The sequence below is a fragment of the Nipponia nippon genome, unplaced genomic scaffold (genome assembly GCF_047370975.1).
Source record: "Nipponia nippon isolate SJK-2023a ecotype South Korea unplaced genomic scaffold, ASM4737097v1 scaffold_17, whole genome shotgun sequence".
In the NCBI taxonomy this organism is placed as follows: domain Eukaryota; kingdom Metazoa; phylum Chordata; class Aves; order Pelecaniformes; family Threskiornithidae; genus Nipponia; species Nipponia nippon.
The window spans coordinates 6,895,127-6,915,512 of NW_028262333.1; the positions used below are offsets into that span (position 1 = coordinate 6,895,127).

General features: G+C 42.9%; 1 protein-coding gene across 5 annotated transcripts in view; it reads left to right on the forward strand.

The window, feature by feature from the left end:
- The first annotated feature begins 8,001 nt into the window (after positions 1 to 8,001).
- The window catches only part of JAKMIP2 (janus kinase and microtubule interacting protein 2), a 70,628-nt gene continuing 58,243 nt past the window's right edge, over positions 8,002 to 20,386 (forward strand). For all 5 annotated transcript variants that reach the window (XM_087753996.1, XM_087753994.1, XM_087753997.1 and 2 more), the window contains exon 1: positions 8,002 to 8,137. The gene's annotated coding sequence lies outside the window, so the exon portion shown is untranslated. The remainder of the gene's footprint in view (positions 8,138 to 20,386) is intronic.

Below are 20,386 nucleotides of genomic sequence, written 5' to 3' on the forward strand. Positions count from 1 at the left end.
CTCTCCTGAAGTCCAGAGTAGTGAGCTTGCTGTGCACTCTCCTCCATGCCCTAAGGATGTCGAACTCCACCATTTCATGGTCACTGCAGCCAAGCCCCTCCTTGCTGGTGAGAACAAGGTCCAGCATAGCACCTCTCCTCGTTGGCTCCTCTATCACTTGGAGAAGGAAGTTATCATCAACGCATTCCAGGAACCTCCTGGATTGCTTATGCCCTGCTGTGTTGTCCCTCCAATGGGTGTCGGAGTGGTTGAAGTCCCCCATGAGGACCAGGGCTTGTGAACATGAGGCTGCTCCTATCTGTTTATAGAGGGCCTCATCTGCACAGTCTTCCTGGTCAGGTGGCCTGTAGCAGACCCCCACTGTAATGTCACCTGTCCCTGTCCTCCCTCCCTTTAATCCTGACCCATAAGCTCTCCATTGGCTCCTCATCCACCCCAGGCGGAGCTCCATGCACTCCAGCTGCTCATTGACATAGGGGTGACAATGTCCTCGTCTCCCCTGCCTGTCCTTCCTAAAGAGCCTGGACCCTTCCATTCCAACACTCCGGTCATAGGAGCCATCCACCACGTCTCCCCTACCCCTAGCGTAGATAATGGCACTTAATGCCAAGTTCAGAAACTTGTGTTTGATGAAAGTGTGCCGATTGACATGTCTGCTATGTTATGCCAGCTCTGGAAGCTCTGGGAGTGTGACAATCCCTGTTGCTAATGTCATCCATTGCACAAGGTGGGAGTGATTTGTTAAGAATAAGGAGAAAACTACACATAGGTAGAGGTTACCTGCTGTCTTAAAACTGAAGAGGTAATAGGACCTCCTCCTTTTTTTGGAATATGGCCTGTTCGTTAGTATATTTAAAATTACAAGCCAGTCTACTAGCTTTCTAGTATCTTATAATACATAAGTAACGTGTCACATCTTGTGACAAACCTCAGTGACCTAAAAATCAGCACTTAGTAATGACAATTGATGATTGATTCTTATGCCACATAAACAGCAAGTTCTTATAATGCGAATTAAACAATTTATGCAGCAAAACAAATCTACTAGTTCTGTCTTTCCCTTCTGGTAAAACAAATAACCTTTATATTTAGGAAAAATAATCATTACACCTATGAGAGCACTCTAATACCTGAGGCATTGAAGAAAAACGTTCAAACTTCATGTTTTCTAGGAACAGTCTTATGGAGAACTATTAACATTGGCTTCTTAATACTTTGTGAGAGTTTGTGTGGGAAAAAAAATCTTTAAAATGTTCTGTTTTGCTACTATATTGACAGATCTGTTTAAAGGAGATGCTGTTTTTTACATCATTCACATTTACCAATTAAAATTGTGCATCATAGGGTTAAATTTTGGAAACAAATTGATTTCTAGAGAGCTATGTGTCCTCCAGGACTGACTTACACAGTCTTCCTCCTATCCTGCTTTAGTCATAGTACTCCACTGTTCATTATTAATCTTTCCTAGAATCTTTCTGTACTTAACACACTTGCTTGAAAGGACATTACTGACATCAGCAATACAATTAATAGGTCTAGCTATTTCTCTTCAAGCTATCGTCCTTTGGAGGATCACCCTGTAAAACAAACCAAAAAGACCCATTCGGTTGTTACATTTTTGGAACGCTTTTCCAAAGCTTTAACTACTATTAGTGGAACTGCTTATTCCAAGATTGTTTTAGTCTTTCTTTTAGTATGTCTACCTGATACACTGCAGGACTTGCTGTTTCCAGAATTACAGCTGGCCTTTGCCATTTTCTGGGCTACCTACATGGGGTTTCACTGATATCTTGATATGTTATGTGATTTTCTGCATTCCATCCTTTGCAGTTTAGGAGTTTTCCAAATATACTGTTTTGAAGTTGTGGCCTAGATGGATAGCGTTTTGACATTTATTAGCGTATGTAGCCAGTGATCAGTTAATATTTTTTGCTACCATTCAGCTGTCAGTCCACCATCGCTAAAGCGTTCCTGTTTCTCAGCCAGTGATTATTATCATGTGAGGAGACAATCCGCAATGAAGGAACAGAACAGAGAACGACCTTGGGATATGCAGGAGCTGGGACAAGATCTTTCAGCTGTCAGAACTTTTGAATGTTATGTTGACAACTCCCCTATTCTCTTCTGCTTGAATACCACAGTAACCAAAGCCTGACTGTTATTTAGGCACTTTTCCCTACATTTTAATATTCTTGGTTGTAAGCCAGTGCCCCTTTTTTACTGCTTCTGGGTGCTTATTGTCTTTCTGGTTGTAGACACAGACCTGTTCCAGTGATGTGAATGTGAATTCGTCCATATTCTGATTTATCTTTGCTCAACAATTCAGTTTGGAATCTGCCTGTCTGTACCCTCCAAATGTTGCTTCAGTGGTGCTTAGATACCTGCAACAGAAGTGTATTGCTGGAATCATCTGTTTCTCTCCTGTACATCCAGGCTGCTGCCAAATACAACCATTTGCTGAATCCAGAGTTAAACTATTTTTCTTGAGAAAGTAATCTCTAAAATGCCTTTCTCTTGTTCAGCATTCTGTGCTTATTGAACACAGTAAATCTCAGGAGTTACCAATTGCACTGTCTGAATAAAAAGCAGTTCTAAAATCTCTGGTTTTTCTTTATCTCAGGTATATGATACAAGCTGCATTTGTTCGGTGATTCTGGAGGTCACCTCCAGGGCCCAGGGCTCTTGCAGTACGCTAATTGAGGCTTTTGTGTCAATAACCATTTTGGGGCAACATGAATTCCCATTCTCCCCAACTAAAGCTCTTAATTGTTGATCACCCTCCTAAATCACAAACCAGCCTAATCAATAGCCTGTGAGGGTCTTAGAGTTGGGCACACCTATTGTGCAGAATCAAACATACATCTGTCTGAAACAGCCTCTGCTCCTCTTTCATTTGACTGCTGCTGTTCAGTAGTTGTTCTCAAAGGGCATTAGTGGGTGCTTGATTTCAGCACTTTTCATGTCTTCTACTCTTCAGCTTATTTCAAATTAGATTCCAGTTCTTAGATTATTGCTTGCCTGATCTATTGCAATTTCATCCAAGAAACCTCTTGGCTTTTCCTTTATGTTGAGATAGCGACTTCCCTCAGTTATCCTATTTATTCCAGACAGCTGGCCTGTTACTAGCAAATGTGATTGCTTGGACTGGTTCACAGACTTTCCTCTTCTTTTCTCTTCACCATGAGTCTTTCTTTATCCATGTGCACTGTATAAGTCTGTCCTGCTTGAATGACTTTGCTAACTGATTTTTTCCATTACAATAATTTACTCAGCTGTGTAAGTGGGTCAAAAAATGTCATAATGTAGCTGGAATCTAGCTTGTGGCCTGTCTAAACCTTATCTTAAATATGTATGGCTAGAGTCCAGCTATACAGTATGCTGTGACTCCTGTCTTGTTATGGGACTATAGAAGACTTCTGTGTTTATTCAGCTCAGGCATTTGGTGTAATATGGTGTGTGTTACTGTGGCTCCTCTGTATTTCCTTTTCATTTTTAAAAATAACGGTGGGAAAAACCCATATCCACTTGAGGTATTTTTACAGTTCTTCTGGTGCTGAGCTTCGTGTGGTAAATGAACATTGATATTTACATCTTAATAAGGACACGCTGGATTCTCTTTGAAACTAACCAGAAATAATGAAGAAAAAAAAAAATTACCTGTGCTGTGGCAAATGCCAGCATAGTGGAAACCAAACTATTTCGCTAACAGTATAAACCAGCAGGGGAGCGTGGACGAGCATCATTCCTTCTTTGGAAATACTGTGATGTTTCTCAGTGGGGAGGGAAGATCCCTGATTTCTTCCACCAGGACTCCTGTGCAGATCTGCTAACAGGGGTCAGAGGAAGGAGTGTACTGGGCTATTTGTCCGCCTCTCATTACATGACCTGCCTCCTGGGAGACCTCCCGGTCCCTATCAGCCTTGCTGTTGGCAGAGAGCTTGTAGGCATGTTACTTCTGAGGCTGCTGAATATTGAAAGTTCTCTGTTACTACAGTGGTGAGCAGAGGACCATGCAATAGCATGTCTGAAGGATGCTAACAAGAGGTGGTTGAAGGCTGCATGTGCTGAACTACATGTGCAGGTGCTGCCTCTTGTGCCAGTGCCACCCACCGTGCTCCCACGGCTGCTGGAGGGAACGTCCCCTGGGTGAGAAGGGACTGTAGAGGGACTGCAGTGAACCCAGGCTACAGTGGTGACCGCGGTGTAGTGTGCCCTGGCCATGCCATGCTCTTGTAAGACGGTGACAGTGACTCCTTGTCTGGGGAGAGAGGGCAAGAAGCACTAGTTGACATACTACTGGTGTCAGTGTTGCAATTAAAACTGCAACAGTAGAGGCAAAAAGATAACTATGCCTTTGTTTCAGAAGTAGTGTCCTTATTCACCCCTATGCATTTATTACAGCCTTATCCCTATGACTGTGGCATGATTTTAATCAAGGAAAAAGCATTTTAAAAGCCCCTTCCCATTTATCCATAGCTTCCTGCGCTTCATGAGATTGATCATACAGGTGGGCACACCAGGAAACCTGCAGGCAAGGCAAGGCAGTACTATCACAGCACTTGGCCCTCTGTACAATGCATTTGCATTGTGTGCATATAGCAGAGGGATCTCATTTTCCTACTTCTGGGCATCTCTAGAAATTACTGTGTCTAGTTTTATGCTCCTTACCACCTATTGAACCAGCATTTCTACAGCAGATGCGTTTAAGCAGCAAAATTGGATCTTGATGTATCTTGCAAGCACTTCCATATTTATTCCGTGCAAGCCTGAGGATATGAGTGAGACCATTTGTAAGACTGTTGTCACCCTTTGCTCCTGACTTGCCTTCCCTCACACAGCAGCAAGCCCTTGTTGCTCCCTGACACCCTCTGGTCGACTACCTGGACAATTCGGTCATTATAGAGACCATGCAGTTTTGCCCCTCTTACTAGAAGCTGCAAGTGGTCTTACTGGCAGGTAGAGATGGCAAAAGGCCAGCTGGAAGAAGCAGCCTAAATATAGTCAGTGAGGACAAAGTATCCAAAGACTTAACTACCAAAACCAAGGTCTTTACTGGGACAAGGGAACTGTGATTTATCAAAGAATTCTAACTGATGGAAATATGGGAAAATGTTTATATGAGTGGTAAACAGAAAAGGCCTCACAAAGGTTGACTGCCAATAATTTTTTTAAGTCCCAATTAAAAATCCTGGGAATTAGGGGACACAAAATGCATAGGCAGTGAAGGCAGGGATGCACATCCTGAGGAGATTATAGGGATATGGCCTGGGAGTGCAGGGAGGGGATCAGGAAAGCCAAGGCACAGCTGGAGCTGAACTTGGCTAAAGACAAAAAAATGAACAGGAATGGTTTCTTCAGGGACACAAAAGATGAAAGAAACTGTACAACTCTACAAACCTGGCTACAACGAACATGGAGAAGGCTGAGGTACTCAACAACTTTGCCTCAGTCTTCTTGAGCACCTCAGCAAGTGCTCAAGTCACACCACCCAATTCACAGAATGCAAAGGCAGGGACTGGGAGAATGAAGCGCTGCCCACCATTAGAGATCAGATTCGAGACCATCTAAGGAACCTGAGGGTGCACAAGTCCGTGGGACCTCATGAGATGCATCCATGGGTCCTGAGGAAACTGGCAGATGAAGTTACGAAGCCACTATCCCTCATATTTGAGAAGTCGTGGCAGTTTGGTGAAGTTCCCACTGACTACACTTCTACTGGAACAGGTTGCCCAGAGACATTGTGGATGCCTCATCCCTGGAAGTGCTCAAGGTCAAGTTGGATGGGGCTTTGAGCAATCTGGTCTAGTGGAAGGTGTTCCTGCCCATGGTAGGGGATTGGAACTAGATGATCTTTAAGGTCCCTTCCAACCCAACTCATTCCACGATTCTATGACACCACAGCCTTGCCTCCTAAAGAGCCTGCAGACAGAGGAACGGGCCTACAAGTTATTTTGCTGACTCCTTGCCTCAGGATCCCCTAGGACACTGAACTGACCCTGCCAGAACCTGTTAGGCTAATTTTACAGTCTCTTTGTGCCTGCAGTCCCAGAGGAGTCATGCCATGTTATACGCTTTTAGTATTCTTCACAGTTGCTTTTTCCCTTTTCGATATACTTTAGACCTTCCATTTATCTTGTGCAGTCACTGTACTGGTCTTTCAGAAGGCAATTTCCACAGCTACGCAATCAGTAACCAAGACATGAGAAACAAAAGATTTAGGCTAGACATGTACAGACAGCAGCTCTTAAAAAACAAAACTTTGCTTTATTTTGGGCATTGAAGCTTTTGTCAGTCACTGAATGCATTAACTGCCCATGGGATATTTCTTATGAAAAACACTGTAATTCTATAAAGCCCATTTATAGCATCTTCCACTTCAGGCTCTTAGAGCTTGTCATATAAATGGCAGTGCTTTTGCTTTTGAGGCGAGTTCAGGTGCGTAAGGAAAGAGTTCACGTGGGAATGAACAGAGGAACCTACTGCACTCTTTGGTAAGTGTTAGGCTGTACTATATGCACTAATGCTCACGTGGATCCCTGGGTATTATCTTACACATCCTGCTGAACAAAATGAAAACAAAAAAAATTCACTGAATCTTTTACACCACTCTAAGAAAAACTAAGTGCCTCCACTTCACAGGTGAGGAAGCTGAAGCTGGGACAAACTGGTCAGCCATGAGTCAGGCATGCGGTGCCAGAGTCTTTACTCTGAGACGCCTGCTTCTAGTGCCGGGTTTCCTTCTCCTTTTCTGCAAGATTTCATGGTCAAGGTTTGAACCACTGGCACTTAAAGTAGGGCCTAACAACTAGATATTAAGGGGGACTCTGATGGAATTTGGTGTTCAGGGTGGAGGACTCAAAAGTCAGTCTTTGTCACGAGTTTTTTTCTGATTTTGCCACTGACCAGGGAACCACTTTATAGAATGGAGATAATCTGCAAATCCAGTACTCAACTAAACTATCTTCTAGTTTCTAGAAATGTTTTTTCCTGCATGTTGCTCTGGTTAGAAAAAAAAAAAACAAAACCACAACATTTGTCTTCACTTTGTCAACAAAAAGAAGAGTCTATTTTTGCAGAAAAACTAACACCTTATCTTACCAGGTCTAATAGCGATACTTATCTTCTCTGTAAAGTGCCAAAAGGATAGCGACTGGAATTCTTGATGTGTTTATGTCAGCCTACCAACCTCTTCCAGGGATATTGCTGTCAGTCTTCAGAAGGATGGAGATGAGGAAGCTTCTGAAGAACCTGAAGAGCAGGGGCTTCTGCGGTCATCGTTCGCACGACTGCCTCACTGACGTTTGGGCTATGCAGAAGTGTGACTGCTTTTGCAGTTCATTCGGATATATAAACAGTTCCGATTAACTCGGTCTGGGCTGGAGCTTGTTCCCCAGAACGTTATGGGATGCTTTTCCATTGAGGTTCATGGCCTTGTGGAACACCAGTCTAACACCCGTCTTGTTGATGGCTCGTTCCTTCGGGGAGGTGTTTTTCGGCCTCGGGTGCAGGGCCGTAGGCCTGCTCTCGCTCCTGGCCTACACAAGTTTTCTAAGGGAGAGCTCCCAAGCACCATGGCCCCGTGGGCTGCGGATGCTTTGTGTCGCCCAAGCTCTGGTCTGCGGGCTGAGGCCTCTCACCCGTCGGGGTCGCCGTCGCCAGGCCCGCCCCGAGCGGGTCTCACACCGCCCCGCCGGGCAGGCCGCGCAGGGGGCCCTCACAGACCCCCGGCCCCACCGGCGGCGGGGTCAGCTCCCGCCGGGTGGCCGCAGGGCGGCTCGGGGTGCAACGGGAGCCCCTCCGCGGGCGCTGCCGCCGCCTCTGCCGCCTCCCCCCGGCCGGGCTCGCCCTGCGGCTCCCTTCGCCGCCGCCGCCGCCGCCGTCGTCGCTCCGCCGCGGCGTTGCCATGGCGGCCGGGCGCTGCGGCGGCGGGGCGGGGCGGGGCCTGCCGCAGACCCCGGCCCGGCAGCGCAGGCCTCCGCCGCGGGGAGGCGGCGGGGCGGGCGCCCGCCCTCAGCGTCGGCGCGCAGGAGGCCGGCAGGGCCGGTGCTGGGCGCTGGAGCCGCCGGGGCGGCGGCGGGAAGATGGATGCGCCGTGCTCGTCCCTCGCCGCTCGGCATCCTCTCCTGGGCGCGGCACGGTGAGCGGCGGCGGCCGGGAGGGTCGCCCGGTTCCCGCCGCGGCGGCGGAACAATGACTTGGACCGGGGCGAGGGCAGCGGTGCGGGGCGAGGGGCAGGGGCGGCGTGGCGGGGGGGCGATGGAGGTGAGCTGGAGCTGGAGGCGATGGAGAGGAGGGGAGGCGAGCTGGAGCTGATGATGGAGCGGAGATGGAGGGAGAGGTGTGGCAGGACGCAGCCCGCAGCGCCGTGCCGGCAGCCACCTCAGCCTCCCTCTCCGGTCCCCCACTATTGTGCTCCAGGTTGGTCATTGTCTTGCCTTCCCCGCGCTGAGTGCGGGGTACCGGCTGCGGTGGCTGCTACAAAGGAAGGGGGTTTTGCAGGGCTGACTGGGATGTGCGGAGACTGCAGCCGGCAGAGCCTGGGCTGGGCCTCAGTGAGATGGCATCTGGGGGTGGGCAGCCAGCGCAGCTGAGCGGGGAGCAGCTGTAAAGGCACTCCCCGGGTTTATTTTTACTCGCGGTGCTTCTTTGCCTGTTCCATGGTACACACGGCATCGCACAAGGTTTCTTGCCGAGCATCTCCTTTTAGAAATGCGCCTGTACGTGTCTTGGGGTGTCAGGGTTGGTGTATTTGTGGATGTGTGTGTGAAGACGTTCTCTCTTGCAAACACAGAGCCTGCAAGATGCATCTCTTTGTACGTGCAACATGCCTTTTTTTCATAGCCATTAACTGGTGAAGCATGCTGCTTGGGCTGACGTGCAGTTTGTTCTTAAATTACTGTATCGCCGTCCCTCAGTTTCATTATGGCTACTTAGGACAGATCTAGGTTGTGCATTTGGGCTATCTTATGGCACTGAATACCCAATTTGTACTCTCTTTCTGGTTTTTGCTGTGAATGCAAATACGTAAAAGATGCTGAGTGTACCTTATAGGCTGGGAACATAGAGAAGTGTCTATTTTAAAAGCTTAATTTGAACTCTTGTAAGGAAAAAATGAATGAGATTTATTTTTTAAAACACTGGCATTCTGATACCGTCCTATGCATCACTGTGAGGTGACATGTTGGAGTCCCATTCTCCACGTCTCTTATTTGCTGGGTCAAATTCTGCACTGGTGCACCTATGTCTGGGTGGCCCGTCAGGAGAATGTTTTGTCCCTTTTCGGGCAATAGTGTGAGATCTATTGCTTCTGCTCTGACTCAGGTTTTGTTTCTATTGATCTGGCCTGCTGCTCTACATACGAATATCAAATCCAGGCCTGCTGTGCTGTAAATGCTAGCCTTGCTGGCACTTGACCAGTTTCAGATTGGTGCTTGAGTGAGGTAAACATCTGGTGATTCTAAGAGGCTTTCTGGGAATGATTGTCATATTGGTGAAGTCTGAGAATGATTAGCTGGTAACTGTTGAAGAGGGCGTAAGACGCGAGTGCTCTGTAAGTAGTTCTGTAGCAATCAAAAGACACCATGGGTGCCTCAATACAAGAACAACATCAAACTTAGAGTGTGGAGGAGGGTGACCAAGATAGTGAAGGGTCTCAAGGATAAGGCTTATGAGGAGTGGCTGAGGTCACTCGGTTTGTTCAGCTTGGAGAAGAGAAGGCTGCGGGGTGACCTCACCACAGTCTATACCTTCCTCAAGGGGGGCAGCGGAAGGGGAGGTGCTGATCTCCTCTCTCCGGTGACCAGCGACAGGACACGAGGACAGGGAATGAAGCTGCGCCAGGGGAAGTTCAGACTGCACGTTAGGAAGAGGTTCTTCACTGAGAGAGTGGTCGGTCCCTGGAACAGACTCCCCAGGGAAGCAGTCACGGCACCAAGCCTGTCAGAGTTCAAGGGGCATCTGGACGATGCTCTTAGTCATATGGTTCAGTGTTAGGTAGTCCTGCGAGGAGCAGGGAGTGGGACTTGATGATCCTTATGGGTCCTTTCAAATTCGAGATATTCTATGATGCTAATCAAGTTAATGGGGTTGCAGCCAGTTCCACCCTTGCTTCCACAGTGAGCAAAATCCCGAGGAGGAGCCTCCGGGAGGAAAGGCTGGAAAGTTTCTGTTGGGATTTCCATAGGAGTTGCCTGGTGGAAGTGGCTACCAGGAGCTGTTGATGTGATTGCCCCTTTGGCCTTGTCCCTTTCCCAGAACTGTGGCAATGTGGTGCACTGCTGGGATTCTTTGGTTGTAAGCAGAGCTCCTAGCTCAGAGGACCAGGCTGCCAGTGACAGATGCTACAAGCTTTCTGACTTGCTGATCTTGGACTGACTGTTCTGTTAGCGCCTAATGTAGAGAAACATGGCCCTCACCTTGGAGATTAATTCGGGCCAGGTATTTCCACAGTGTCCGCCCCAAGCCTAACTTCAGGCTCTGTGATATTGCAAGTGCTAATGCATTGCCTCAGCCTCCCTTCTGATAACCTTGTCCCTGTCACCTTTCAGTGGCTTCTGATAATCCCTCTGTTTCCAGAGGCCATTCCCAGCTAAATATTCTTCTCAATAAGAACTTCTGTATCCGACTTATTAGGAATTGAACATAAGGTACAGCTAAAACATGGTTGTGTGTTAAGGCGGTGATTGGCTATTGTAATTTGTAAATGTATGCTGGGTTCTGCTAGACCTTTTATTATCAAGACCTTAATGTAGCTGGAAAGATGCTGCATTATTTCTCTGTCATTACAAAGGATAAGTGACCTCAGGGTATTCAAGTCAGGAAAATGCTGTGAAACATAACTGGCAAAATGATGCCCAGAATAAGTTTCAATTTTGATTTTTATTCATCCATTTGATAGACAGTTAATATTGTGGTTTAAAAAGTGTATAAAAATAGTCTTCCAACTGTAAAAAAGGTGATGGATTCTACTGTCATAAGGCTGGTATAACTCAGGTGTAAGTTGAGCAGTTGAAATCCAAGTAGTTTGCTAATGATAACTTTTTTTTTTCCCCTCTTCTTTTTAACCAAACTATGGGAAACTGAAGATGCTTACAACTTGGCTTTCACTACTGAGTCATGGTCATTTTTCATTGTGGTCAATATTTGTGCTTTCTGTTTGCTTTGTGAAGGTGTGAGGCAGCAAAATAGCCCTTACCAGATACCTGAATTTTGGATCACTTTCTTGTCAGTCACTCTTTGTATCTTCTGGGTTCCGTCAGATTTCTCTGTAATATTTGTGCATGGCAATGCAATATTTGGGTTACAAGACTGCAAAAGAAATTTTTTTTTGTTTTAAAAATAATTATTTTACTTGAATTTACAATGGCATGTTTGCATGATGTGTTTCTAAATCAATAGCTTGCTCAAATTCCCTGCAGGGAACCTCTTCGAAGTTCCTCTATAAATCTATATCACTTGAAGATCTGGTCTTTACCAGATTATAACAAATTTATCTTCCCATCCTCAGAGATGGATTCTCTGCTGCCTTCTCTTTAGTAATGATCTACATCTTTGCAAAGCATCTGTGCAGTTCTCTGTCTCATCAGTGCTCAAGATCCAAAATCCACAAGGGTAGAAAAATGTAATTTTTGTAGTACTTCTAGTTTCTGTATCTTTAAGGTCTATTTGAATTTCGTCTTTAAAATATGAGGACTGGAAATCTTTGCTCCAGGAGGTGGGGCTCTAAATAGAAAATTCAACAGCATGTTGGAAGAGTCATGAAGAAGCTCTATGGTCTAGCCACACTGAATGCTTTCAAGTTAAATGACCGTAAATACAGCTTCTCTGTAAATGACAGAAAAACAGTGTGGATCACAGTCTGCAGTCTGGATTCTAAAACATCCAGTGAACTTAAAAGGAAAAATAATGTCATGCAAGCACTTTCAGGAATGCAGGCTTTTGGTTCATCTCGCTAAAATTTATGGTGCTGTATGATTTACTTGCCATGCATTTGGATCACTGGTGTGTAGCTGAGACACCATCACACATCCTGGAAACTTTAGGACCTGTGTTTTATCTGGAAGATCACATTTGGACGTCGCAGCCAGTTCCCTGTGTTAAATAGTCTGAATCAGCTATTGTCAGAAGAGAAGCAAAGTGAACTGATATATGTGACCATCCACATAGCATAGTTAAACAAGAAAGAGGCAAATGAATGCGGCAAACATTTTGGTACACAGCTGCATAATGAAATCCTCTTAGTTAACAGTTTAACAAGCACCAACAAATAAGGAATACCAGTGAAGACTGGACAGACCACAATTCCATTTCTAACTTTGGATGAAGTGTAACTCTGTGATGAATAACAAAGCAAACTGATGTACCTGAGAAAATTGTTTAGAGAGAACAGCTGTCGTGGTATGCCAGGTCTTCTTTTTTGTTAAAAATGGTAATGCAAAGTATAACATTATCTCAGATTATTTTATCAAAAATAACAAAGTGAATGATTTGAGGACATGGTATAGTGATGGACTTGGCAGTGATATGTTAACGGTTGGACTCAATGATCTTAAGGGTCTTTTCCAACCTTAATGATTCTGTGATTCTATGATTCTATGAATTAATTGAGAACAGCTGATGCTAAAATGCATGCTGTCTCCCATTTTCACTGTATGCATTCCTCCCATCTACACCTAGGAGGTAAGATCTCACAGTTACCGTTTAACACCTGTACTCCATTTGTCAAGTTATTTGTTGAATTTTGTTGAAATTGTTTATTATAATATTCTTTTAAGTGTTTAGAGGAGAGACTTGTTAAACCTTACGTTCTGTGTAAACAAAAGGTCTAAGTAACATGGAAATTAAAACTGAAAAGGAGAAGAAACAGCTGTTGAAAATTGCATTGAGGTCCCAGATGGTTTAGGGTAATCAATAATGAGTGAGCAAATAAAGTTGGGAGAAATGGTGGAGTCAGGGCTTCTGGATTTTTTTTTTTTTCCCCTGAATGTGCGCTGGTTTGCTAAAATTCACTAAGTTGATTTTCTTTTAAAATGGATGCAGAAATATTTTTCATTCTTCATTTCTATGGTGTATGCAAATCCTTACAACTCTTAATGTTACAGGCAATAGAAATTAATTAGTATCAGTACTGTACTGTTTTGCATGTATTTGGGGTAGGCTTGGTGTACAAATATTTTAGTGATGGATTTTAAAGATTTGAAATTGTATTAATACATAATATACACTTTTGTATTTTCATGAACATGAATGTTATTTTTGTTCTTGAAGTTCTATTATTCGTAGATAAGTCATTGGGGTTTTTTACGCTGTATTTATTTGTACTTAATATTTAATTTTCTGCAAGCTGCTATATTCTGTCTCTGTGCATTGGTGAGGAACAAAATGAGATGCAGTTATTTTTTGGTGAATCAGCTAGGAGAATCTGCTTCAATTTAATACAACCCTTAGTAATATCCCCTTCTCATCTCCCCTCTCTGATGGGAAATTATAATCAGTTATCATCAGTCTTAGATGAACAAAGAGTATATGGGGACTGTTGCACTTGAAGAACATTGAGTAATTTACAGCTGAAAGAACAGTTGTGTTGGTTACAATTTGGTAGCTTATAACTAAGCAAAAGCTTTCATTAATTAATTTGGAAATGCTTTTAAGAATGAACCTGTAAGTTTAGAGTGCGTCCAACAACTGATAGCTAATTAACATCCATGCATATCCAGTGGTATTACTGACCTAGTGGTATTCAGCCCACGTTTGCAAGGTTCTGTGTTAGCAGATCCCTTTTGAATTGCGTCACATATTTTTGTAGGTCACAGCATGACCTACATGTTGCTGTTTTCCTGGAATATGCAGTCAGTGTCGGTGATCTGCGTGGTAGCTTGTGTTAGGTGAACCCAATGAAGATGTAAGCATTGTCCTTGGAAATTGATTCGAAATGATATACAATAGCTTAATGCCTATTAAAATCTCTCTGAAATTACCATAAGATATTTTTCCGGTTTCAGATGCAGCCTGAATGGAAATCTGTGTGTTCAAGACAGTATCCTGAATGTCTTATAAGCAAAACCTTGTGATTTTTTTTGTACTTTGCCACATCACATGTATGAACCAGCACCTCAGCTGGGTTTAATGGGTGATGTTTCATGCTTAGGCCAGCTGAGAATCCAACCCATCACCTGCTTACACGGGAGGAGAATGCTGCTCCCCTGATCAATACTAGCTGATGCTTCCATTTTTAAAGCAGCACAGTTCAGCTAAAAATCATCCTGTAAATTTCAAGGGTAGTTTTTAAATAGTAAACTGTAAGGATAAACTCTACATTTAACATGAGTTTCCCTTTATCCTGGTTGTTTATTTCTTGAGTCCTGTTCTTCCCATGATGAGTAGAGCTACTTAAGTCAGCATATATGATGTTGCATGGTATGTTTTCATTTGATTTGTTTTGTTGAGAGGGCAGGGAATGACAGTTACTTGTCCCTCAGCTGATCAATGCCATTAATGGAAAAGAAGATTTCTAATGTTATCTGGTGAAAGTCCTATTTTGGACCATTGTTAAGGAGCTCACGGACTCTAGGGTTGTTGAAGGAACCTATCTTTCAACATATGATAGAAGGGTAAGAATCACAACAATTCAGAAATGAAAAAGACCAACTCTGGTCACAGTGTATTCATAAGTGAATAATCTTGAGTGTTTCTAGTGAATGTTGCTTGTAATGTTTTTATTTTTAAAAGTATTTTGATTCTAAAAGATGGATAGAAATGGCTAATGGGGTATTCACATACGTGTTTACATTTCTGCTGAAAAGCTGATGTGAAGAGACAAACTGTAATTCATGTTGGCTTAGTTTTTTCTGAGCTTCCCTGGTAACGGGAACATGCAGATTCTTTTCCCGGAAAATGGAAGAAAAGGGCAAGAAGAATATAGGACATGGGAAATGAGAGCAATGTGTACACGAGATTCTGCAAGGCATTGATAGTGATATGGTGGGAGAAGAAAATACATGTTTTGAAGGTATATTGAACTGTAAGCTGATAAGAAACTGCAAGAAGGTAGTAATCTGTTTGGAAGTAAGGTGTCCAGAAAAGAAAACAAGTCATTGTAGAGATCTACGTTGTGAAAAGTGAACGCGGGAGGCCAGAACGCAGATTTTTCTTACTCATTCTGACATCAACATCTACCTTTATTGGCTGTAGCAAGAGCTGAGCTAGAAATGGCAAAAACTTTCACAAGTTAACCCTCTTACTTTAAATAGAAATATTCCTATAGAAATATATAAATATATTTCTATTATTCTATATATATATATATAATATATAAATAGAAATATTTATATCTGACAATCTTTAGTAGTGAATGTAAAATATCCTCCTCTGATACCTGTAAGACAATAGACAGTCACGGTTACGGCCTTAGAAAGAAAGAAGAGGAAGGGTTTCCAGGAGAAAGATACGGGGCATGAACTTTCCCTCACTGTTTGTTATTTTCTTGTTTATATGCATTTCAATTAAATAAAAATGGGTTTGCTGGCTTCTTAAAATCCAAATCAAAGAAAAGAGAGCCTGATACTACAGACGCTGGGAACTGCAGTGTTTCTTTTCTTTTTCAGGCTGTACGTGTTGTCTCTGGCAGTGGTTGAGTGTGACCCTACTTGCATAAAATACATTTACAAAAACACCTTTTTAGTAAACTAAGAATGGGCTTTGAATAATGCTCAAAGTACAGAACCACTGAAATGTTTTCTTAGACCCCCATCTTGCAATGAGCTGGGCAGGTTGATAGAGTTCATCAGCCTTTTCCTGACAATCCTGCCATTCTTAAATAGTGTGGCTAATCTGTGTCCATGGACATCTCATTCTGAAAAATACTGATTCCGTAAAATTTCCGTTCCCTTTCAGGATAGGGCAGGATTTCGTATTTTCACTGGTAGTGTTCTATTCAGTATGCATCGTGTTATGGCAACTTCTAGGGAAATAACTATGAAAAAGAGACAGATGGTATTTTAGCCACAGAATACTAGAATATTGGTTTAACAAATCTCCTCAGCTTTGCTGCGGATAACAATAACGCTTCTGTCCCCTTTTGACTGTTTCCATGGAGCTGCCAGCAACTTGGATAGAGTTTTTTGGTTCATGTTTTGGAGCAAGGGCCAACGGTAATTTTAGCATGAGCGGCCTAGCAGCACCAGCTTCATCCTGTATTCCTTGTGCAGACCCCTGAATCCGAGGGATATTATGAGTTCAGTTCTGAAGGTATTTTAATATTCCTGGAAATGATTGTGGTATTGATTAAAAATCTAACTACAGTACTATGATTTTTGTACAGTCAAAAGCAGGGGGTGGTTAGGATTTGTTCTGAAGAGCTGTTTATCACCATTTGGTGGAATAGAACACATGTAAACTGCTGCCATGTGAAATTTGCCATGTTCTGACTATAAAAAGAAATACAGAACAGAATTGTATAAACCCTGTAAATATTTGCAGCAAGTCTGAGTTGAGATTTTGGGTCGATCTTGGGATGCTGAATTATGATTTCATACTAAAATAATATAAATCATACTTTTAATAACAGCTTTCATGAATCATGTATTCTGTTACGTGACATAACACATACAGCATGGAATGCAATAATTAGGGCTTGAATTTTATTCTGAAACAATGCAAAGCATAGGTGAAACCTGGTAAATAAAAGCCAAAGCAAAGACTTGCTTTTGGATTTATTCAAATCCCACTAGCAAAATGAGACAGGCTTTGGAGAGATCACCTCTCTTTGGAGAGAGATGGCCAGTGTTCCCCTTGTAGCTAACAGAAATGTTGCAGTGATGGGAATTGGCTTATGCGAAAATGTTATTTCCTAAAAATATTGCTTAAGACCAGATCAACGAATAAGCATGAATCCAATCTAGCTACTGGGATGAAATTTCCCGCAGGTAAGCACTGGAACTACTCCTCTAGTTCCAAGGGAGTTTCACCGTTTTGCAGGAGTAGAAAAGGTCTCTCGAAATTGTTGCAGATTGTTGGCAGAGGTGGGGAAGTAAACAAAGGCCACAAGGATTTGCTGAGGATGAAAAACCTTCAGAGTGATATTTGCATTAGTTTTCTTAATTTGCATTAAGAACCTGCAAACCCAGGGAAGAACTACTAAAGGCCGCAGAGTCTTGTTTGACTAAAGCTTGTAGAAGAAGTTGTCTTTTTGTCTGACGTAGGGGTGGCTATCAGTTTGTATCCCTGAACCACCATCAAACTTCTCTAATTGATGGAAAGGCATAACAGCTTCATTTGTTTTTCTGACTTGCCGTGTTCTGAAGTTCTGGTTCTAGAGTCAGCATTGGGATCTAGAGCCAGGGTGCTTGGATCAGCAGTCTTGATTTGGAAAAAACCCTGATGTTAGGGTTGCCTAACCTGAATCCTAGCAGTCTTGTCTGGTGGTGAGTTGGGTCAGTGGAGTTTTGAATTAGCATGTTAATCATTATCTTGGCAAAAGTTAAAATGCTGGCTCTGGGCCCCAAAGAAAACAAATTTAGACTCCTTAGAGTTTCTGCTTGTTCACATAGCTAAATCCACTTCACAGTGGAACAAATGTCACCCTCTCCTTGAGCAGAGCCAAGTGTCTGGTAGCAGGGCTTTGGGAGGAGTGCGTGTGTGACTTGTGGTCCATATCTTCTCTTGCCCTCAGAAAGCAGAAAATTAAAATATAACTGAAATTGAAATATGACCCTTGGAGCGAGCTCAGATGGGGTGAGACCTTTCCTATGGGCAAGAAAAATAAAGCCCCTTTCTTTTAATTGCAATTTCAGATATAAGCAACTTGTTCAGTGGTGATAAAATGACTTGCCCATGTGACAAGTTCCTCTTTAGTAGAAAATAGATGATTATACAAGTGAGACAGTTCAAGAATTCCTGATAGTCCCTCCCTAATATTTTAGGTGCTATGTTATCCCCAGAAACTTCCTCCTGGGACTTGCCAGATTTTGAAGGATTCAGTCAGAGAATGAAAAGTGGATTCATCTGCTCTGTTACAGGTGATCAGTTGATCCCTTGAAACGAATAGAAGATATGAGCTACTGCTTGTATCAGCATCCTTTCTGAAGTATTTTTTCCTTTGTGGTAGGGACTTCTGAGAAAGGTGAACATCACTCTGAAATACTGGGAGTAAGTAAGCATACTCGGTCACATGTGCCCTGTTTCTCATTGTTGATGGAACAGGTTGATATTAACAGTTCACTCAGCTATTAACTTTTAAATACTGTTGAGCAGTGATTGCCAGTTGTGCTGAACTGCACAGTGCTTGCTCATGTTTCTGTTGTCTGCTCATGCACAGAGGAGCTGAAACTGTCCCTGCCGCTCTGGAAATCCTGAGTCCGTTGGTACTTTTTCCTTTTTGATAAGCCTCACAGAATCAAGCATCCTGACATGAATAGTGAGCAAATGTGCATTCAGCACCTTACTCTGTTGCTACAAGGGGAACACCAGCACTTACAGAACTGCCGATGAGGTTCTGAACCGCAGCCTAGGTTCAGTGAGACCACAAAATCCAAACTTGGCAAGGGACTGGCCTGGCAATAACTTACGGAGGCAGAGTCCTTCCCAGAGTTAGCATGCGATGATGATTTGGTTCTGAAATGTATATTTGGTGATACTGCACATTAGAATCCAACCTGACAAGGGTTTGCAAGCTTCTTCAGTCTGCTTTCCTTATCTGTGAAGGAAGCAAGTCTTTCTTGCAACCCTGTTGATCAGCTTGAGAATGGAAGTTGGGGAAGAGTGGGTGCTATCTATTAAGATTTTTTTCTTCATGCTGTAAAAGCTATTCTGCCGAACAACTAGTTGATGTCAGATTTGGTAAATAAATCTTCACAAAACTCGCAGGTGTTGTGAGCTGAAGCAACCCTTTTGCTACAGTTTTGAACAACATTTAATTAGTGCTTGGTTTGATGGAGTTGCTTGGGTTTGACACAGCTGTTTCATTTTTAAGTGTGACATAGTATATAAATCAAAATAGTATTTTCAACAATGATGCATTGATTTCACAATAGCAGGGCAATTTAATAAGACAGTATTCCCAAAAGAGAAATATCGAAGTTCACATTTTTTTTCTGTTAGGCAGGGAGATTCTTAATTTTTCAGGATTTTTCACACTGTGTAAATTATGATTTTTTTTGTTTTAAACCAGCTCTAGATTTTGAGACTGTATTGAAATCTACTTAGATTTGACCCCTTTTCTTCCCTCCCCCCATCCTGCAGGACTTTCTAATGTTTTTAATGCTGAGAAGGGAAGAGATTTAGAAATTACACAGAGCGGATTTGTCTTACAGTATTAATCATGATCTGGTCTAGAATTTCATGCCTTCAGACTCAATAGGGTCAGTACAATTTTAGGGACAGATGAAGCCCCCTGGTTAATAGGGTCATATTGTGAACTTATGGGGCTCTGTGAAGATCTTGATAATTGTATTTTCTTTATTGATGATGCTGGGGTCTTTGGGGGGACGAAGAAGTTGATGAAGAAAAGAAAGCATAGCTCTGTTAGATCTGGAAACAAAAATACAAGCCTAATGTTTCTCATTACTTTAAGTGATATGACAAAGTATTATACTTTTTCTACTGCATGTCAATACATATTCTTATGACAGTGGACTTCCACGTGGCTTTTTAATGCATAAATACATGCTTGGCTCTTGGTCAACACTTTGTGTTCCTAGTTCTAGCCTAATCTATGCTTAGCATGACTTGTCTCTTTGTTTATTGTACCTATGCCATTGCCCATATCTAAACTGTTGCTTCCAAAAGTGATTAAGAATACCTCCTATCTAAAAGGAGCTATTGTACGTTGAAGAACTGCTCAGTTTTTTGACATATGCAAAGGTACAGAGATGTTTAATCCTCTTTTGCCCTCATGGTAGCTGGGTGCACTTTCTCTTCAATTGGGAATACATTTCTACTTCCCATGGACACATGGGCCTCTGAGAAGTCCTAGGAGAAGGGCATTTGTCATCAAGTCATTTATGTTATGCTCACATTTGAGATACATTAACTGTTGAGAGATGCCAAGGAAGCACAGTTAGTGGCTGCTGAAGCTACTTGTTTTTGATATCTATACAGGCAGATGTGTTTTTAAAAACACCGTATGCACTTAGATCTCCTGGAAGACGCAGCCTACCAAAAGGGCGATTTATTTTCCTTTGGATCTTTAAAAGTGGATGCCTGAAGAGAATGTTTACTGGCAAATGGAGGCCATCTATCTATTTCACAACTGTATAAACAGTACATATGAGATGTCCAATAAGACTCCTAGGTGGCTAATAATGAAAATTTCCTCTATAAGGTGTAGTTTTATATTTGTTAGTGAAGATTTTGATCACTAAAAAGAACTTCAGATCTTAACACAGACCTT